The sequence below is a fragment of the Pongo abelii genome, chromosome 1, assembly GCF_028885655.2.
Source record: "Pongo abelii isolate AG06213 chromosome 1, NHGRI_mPonAbe1-v2.0_pri, whole genome shotgun sequence".
In the NCBI taxonomy this organism is placed as follows: Eukaryota; Metazoa; Chordata; class Mammalia; order Primates; family Hominidae; genus Pongo; species Pongo abelii.
The window spans coordinates 28284010-28289766 of NC_071985.2; the positions used below are offsets into that span (position 1 = coordinate 28284010).

The following is a 5757-nucleotide window of genomic DNA, read 5'->3' on the forward strand; positions in this document are numbered from 1 at the left end:
TTCATTTAAAAATCAAATACCATTGTTTTTCAGGTCCCCGCCTGTGTAATCCTATAACACAATGGTGGTGTGTTTCAACAGAAATGTGACCTTGTGTGAAATCCCTAAACCTCTGAGTCTTGTCTTATTGGAGTCCTTCCCAAATCAGACCCCAAGGATTTTGGTGCATGTAGCTTATTTGTGGTGGTGATGATAGTGGTGATGCAATTTGAGAAAACACTATCAGCCAGTGGAGAGTGGGGCAGGGAAGGGAGTGTTGGCGAACATTGTATTCCTCAGGACAGCTGTTGATTAATCCATCCCCAAACCACACCCACAACTCTCTGAGACACTATGCAGGACATAGCTCAAGGTTGTCCCACCACGTCAGGGAAAAAGCTGGGAATTTACCCACCTACTCCTGTTCAGCATTAATGGGGGTAGCTCTTGAGGTGTTATCTCTCCAGCATTTTTGGCCTGCCCCAAGGTCAAAGGGCACCCTTATGCAGACAGACCCAGGAAGCTGGCCAAATGCAGGAGAAGCATCTGCTGGCAACTTCCCACATGAGATAAAGGTATATGGGCTGGGCACACACAGTGCTTGCTACACTAAGTCTTCTTACTTTTAGATGAGGATAAAAATATTTGCCTCAATTACTTCATGGGATGGATGAAAAGATTAATCACTACTAATATTTATGTACTGCTTTAGAATTCACAAAATATCTTCACAGGCATTTTAAAATGCATTCCGGCTGGGCGCAGTGGCTCATGCCTGTGACCCCAACACTTTGGGAGGCCAAGGCAGGCGGATCACCTGAGGTCAGGAGTTCAAAACCAGCCTGGCCAACATGACAAAACCCCATCTCTACTAAAAGTACAATAATTAGCCGGGCGTGGTGGTGGGTGCCTATAATTCCAGCTACTCAGGAGGCAGAGGCAGGAGAATTGCTTGAACCCGGGAGGCAGAGGTTGCAGTGAGCCAAGATTACACCGCTGCACTCCAGCCTGGGCAACAAAAGTGAGACTCTATCTCAAACAACAACAACAACAACAACAAAAAGAAAACCCCATTCCTCACACAAGAATGGTATACCTATCTATAATGACAGTCTCCATTTAACACATGAAAATCTGAGGCTCAGAAAGATTAAATCATTTGCTTCCTATCACAGAACTGACAATTAGCAAAGGCGGAATTTGAACCAAGTATCCTAACTATCACTCCCAGGCTTTTTCCACCATGGTATGTGTGCATGTGCTCTTTCAAGTACAAAGCATTCTATGTATGTAAGGCATAGTTACTCCTCGAGAGGGGTCACATTAACAAAACAAATGCATAAACAAAAATTCTTCCTATTTATCAACTGTGTGTGTGTGTGTATATAATTTTAAAAATATATCAATTAGTGCTGGGTGCTGTGGCTCACGCCTGTAATCCCAGCACTTTGGGAGGCCAAGATGGCTGGACTGCCTGAGGCCAGAAGTTCGAGACCAGCCTGGCCAACATGGTGAAACCACATCTCTACTGAAAACACAAAAAATTAGCTGGACGTGGTGGTGGGCTCCTGTAATCCCAGCTACTCGGGAGGCTGAGGCAGGAGAATTGTTTGAACCCAGGAGGCGGAGGTTGCAGTGAGCCGAGACCTTGCCACTGCACTCCAGCCTGGGCAATAACAGCAAAACTCCATCTCAAAAAAAATTACATATATATTTATAAATATATGTAATTATATATATTTATATGTAATTTACTATATATATATATATAGTAAAATGCATACAGAGAGGAGTGCTTTCTGACTCTTAACCCTGGTGTGGCCATCTGTACATTCGTGTGCATCCATGTGACCAGCTGCTTTGGGATCCACTTCATTTCGTTGAGGATGGAGCAGAATAGAACTAAGTCCACCAAAGCACAAGCAGGGTCAAAGTGAACAACCAAATGAAAGAAGTGTTTATGGGGAGATTGAGAACTTTCCCACTGGGGTAGACTCAATGCATACAATCCTTTTCTCAATGGAGCTAACAAGAGAAAATTAAATTATTCCTCAGCCTGAATATATTCTTGGCCACCCACAAACTGAACTGAGTGAAAGGCTGACCTACCTTGACTTCTGGCCAAGGCACTTCATTCACTAGAAGAGGGTCAAAAAGCTGCTCTTATGAAGCAAAGACCCGGGAGTAAGGTAGAAAACATGAACCCACTGTATTTACTAAGTAAAATGTTTTTTTCATCTTGTTTACATTACTGACTTGTTCTAAAACTATTTTTGTTCCTGCAAGCAGACAGGCACTTTGGGGTTTTTCTCTGAATAGTATTGGCCCATTTACTTTTTACCCTGTACGTTTATTTCCCTTCATTTATTAGATTTCTTTAAACACGCCCACTGCCCACAGGCCTCTGGGCACGAGCTCAAAATTAAATGCTACAATTACATGAAATGCAATGGCCAAAGAATATAATTTCACATAAGAGAAGGGTGGATGGGTGGGTTGGAAGTGGAAGGAGTTCATCAGGGAAGCCAATGCCAAACCAGAAAGGTACATCTTGTACGACACCCTGTAGGCACTAGGCATGAGGAATTATATGCTGGACTCAGTACACTAGCAAAACTGTTAAAAACCTGAGGTTGGATTTAAATTTAGATGCCAGCAATTTAAAGTGGAGTATAAAGCTGGCCAGAAAACTATCCCTCTCCCCTATCAGTGGCTATATATCTATGTTCGAGAAAGCCAAAATGGAGTCCTGAAGAGAAAGCCACTAGACTCCTTACATAAAGACAGGGCTGATGTGTGCAAAATGGGGAAGAAGGACTGGTTACAATAACAATTAATATTTATCCAGTGCTTACTTTATGCCAAGCACTACTGTAACTAACAGATATATACACAGAGAGATACATTTATCTAATCCATATAAGCACACTTCAAGGGGCAGTAGCACAATCTGAGGAGACAAGTATCAGGATAAAATTCAGATATAATATAGCCACTGGAATTATCAGAGACGGAATTTTTTTTATATAGATTTACAGAGTACAGGCATAGATTTGTTACGTGGATATATTGCATAGTGGAGAAGTTTGAGTTTTTAGTGTAACCATTAGCCAAATAGTGTACATTTTACCTGTTAGGTATTTTCTCGTCCCTCACCACCCTCCTGCCTTTCTAGGTCTCCGTGGAATACCACTCAAGCATAAAAAAGAATAAAATCATGTCTTTTATAGCACCATGGATGGAACTGAAGGTCATTATCAAAAGTGAAATAACACAAAAACAGAAAGTCAAATACCGCATGTTCTCCTTTATAAGTGGGAGCTAAATAATGTGTACACATAGACACACAGAGTGGAATAGAAAAGAATTTAAAATACCTATGATTAATATGTTAAAGGCTTTATTGCAAAATGTACACAATGTGCAAAAACAAACACAATCAAGAAATCAAGTAACATAAGCAGAGAGATAAAAATTCTAATGAATCAAAAGAAAATGGTAGAAATTCTGTCCCTCATTAATTGGGGGTGGCTCCTGAGATGTTTGCTCATTTTTTTCTTTTTTTTTTTTGATGTAACAGAAATAAATAATGCCTTTGATAGGCTTATCTGAAGACTGGACATGGCCAAGAAAAGAAAAAACAAAAACAAAACACCACTGAGCTTGAAGACATGTCAGTAGAAGTTTCCCAAAGCAAAATGTAAAGAGAAAAAAGATGGGAGGTGGTTGTCAGATGCTAGTGGGAGGGACTCCATTACCTTAGGAGCTGGAGTGATCTGGGCTTCTAGGAGTGGTGAGCCAGAGGCACCTCTCCTGCAACCTCTCAGTGTCTGGCGGGGTTCGGCCCAAGGTGGATTGACACAGCCTTTGGTGGATTTTAAACAACCTGAACATTAAGCAATACACCTTCCTCAAATCTTTGGGAATTTCAGCATGACTGACACTTCCAAAGCTGTTCCAACTTTTGAAGAGATGTTTGCTAGTAGATTCACAGAAGGTGACAGGGAGTATCAGCAATACCTGAAATGCCCTCCTGAGTCCCCTCTAATTGTTGAGGAATGGAATAGCAGAGCTGCTGGGAACCAAAGAAATAGAGACCATCAGTCTCAAGATAACAGACAGTTCAGAGACAGGGATAGCAGCCAGGGATGGCCAAGTGACAATTGATCCAATCAGTGGCATGGAAGATTCTGGGGGTAACATTACCCATAACACAGACAAGAACCTTACTATCCCCACCAATATTGACACTATGGTTACAACCAGCAGCCTCCTTACAGTTACTACTGATAGAAATGTCAGCAGCTTTTAGTAAAACCATTTACTTTGCTACCGTGACAAAAATTTGGGTGTCTTCTGTTGGTCATAGCCTTACATCTGATTTTAGAGACTAGATTATTGATATTTAATAATTGTTACAATTATTTAATTTAAATTGATATTTAAATTGTTATTTAAGACTATGGTACTGTGTGATTCCTTATTCTATAGATAGGAGGTAACTCCACATTTATTTTGGTCTCTTTTTACAAGGAAACCCATAATAAAGCTGTAAAATAAGGAAGGGACAGAAAAAGAATGGGGAAAAAAAGAAAATATCAGAAAACAAAATATCAAAAAAAATCAAAACTGTGATAATCTCAAAGGTATAATAGATACATAATTAGAATACAAGAAGAGGAAGAAAGAGAAAACAGAGAAAAATATTTGCTATAATAATGACAGAGAATTTTTCAAAATTAATGAGAACACCAAACCATAGTTCCAGGAGACTGGGAGAACACCATGCAGAATAAACACCAAAAAAACACCATGTAGACATATTATTTTTAAACTTCAGAAAAACAAAAGCAAAGAAAAAGTATTAAAAGAAGCCAGAAAAAAGAGCACCTGACCTATAGAAGACCAAGAACAAGAATTACAGTGGACTTCTTATCAGAAACCATGCAAGCAAGAAGAGAGTGGAGTGAGGTACTTACATGTTGAAAAACAAAAATCACCCATTGAGATTTCTATACCCAGTGAACTTGTCCTTCAAAAAGGAAAAAGAAAGACTTTCTTAAACAAACAAATCCAACTCAAATCCAGCAGTGGGCCCTGCAAGAAATGTTAAAAGTTCTTCAGGGAGAAGAAAAATGATATAGATCAGAAACTCAGGTTTACAAAAAGAAAAGAACCTTGAGGAAGAGTGAATAAATGTAAAATAGTCTTCAGTTTTTCTTATTCTTAATTGATCTAAAAGGTAACTCTTTGTTTAGAGTAATAATAGTAATAAAGTTTTGAGTGATTGTAGCATATGGGTAATTTTAATTAGTGAAAGCAACATTGTAAGAAATAGGAGGAAAAAATAGGAACTACATTGTTTTAAGGTATCTGCACTACAGGTGAAGTGGCATATGATCTTATATTAGTTGTAAATATATATTGCAAACTCTAGTGGACGAAAAGAAATTTAAAGAGAAGAATAACAGTTATACTAAGAGAGGGGAGAAAATAGAATTATACGAAATACTCAATTAAGACAAGAGAAGGTAGAAAGAGAAGGCGTGAGAGGTTGAATTTTGCCTTCCCCCACCCCGCCAAAGTCATATGTAAAAGTTCTCAGAACCTCAGAATGTGACTGTATTTGGAGATACGGCCTTTAACGAGATAATAACATAAAATGAGGTCCTTAGCATGGGTCCTAACCCAATATGATTCGTGTCCTTTTAAGAAGAAGAGACCAAGACAAAATCATACACAGAGAGAAGACCACATGAGGACACAGCAAGAAAGCAA

At 39.2% G+C, this 5757-nt stretch overlaps 1 pseudogene; it reads left to right on the forward strand.

Annotated features, from left to right (window-relative positions):
• The first annotated feature begins 3912 nt into the window (after nt 1-3912).
• Nucleotides 3913-4269, forward strand: LOC100433006 (RNA guanine-N7 methyltransferase-activating subunit-like protein; annotated as a pseudogene).
• Nucleotides 4270-5757: the final 1488 nt, after the last annotated feature.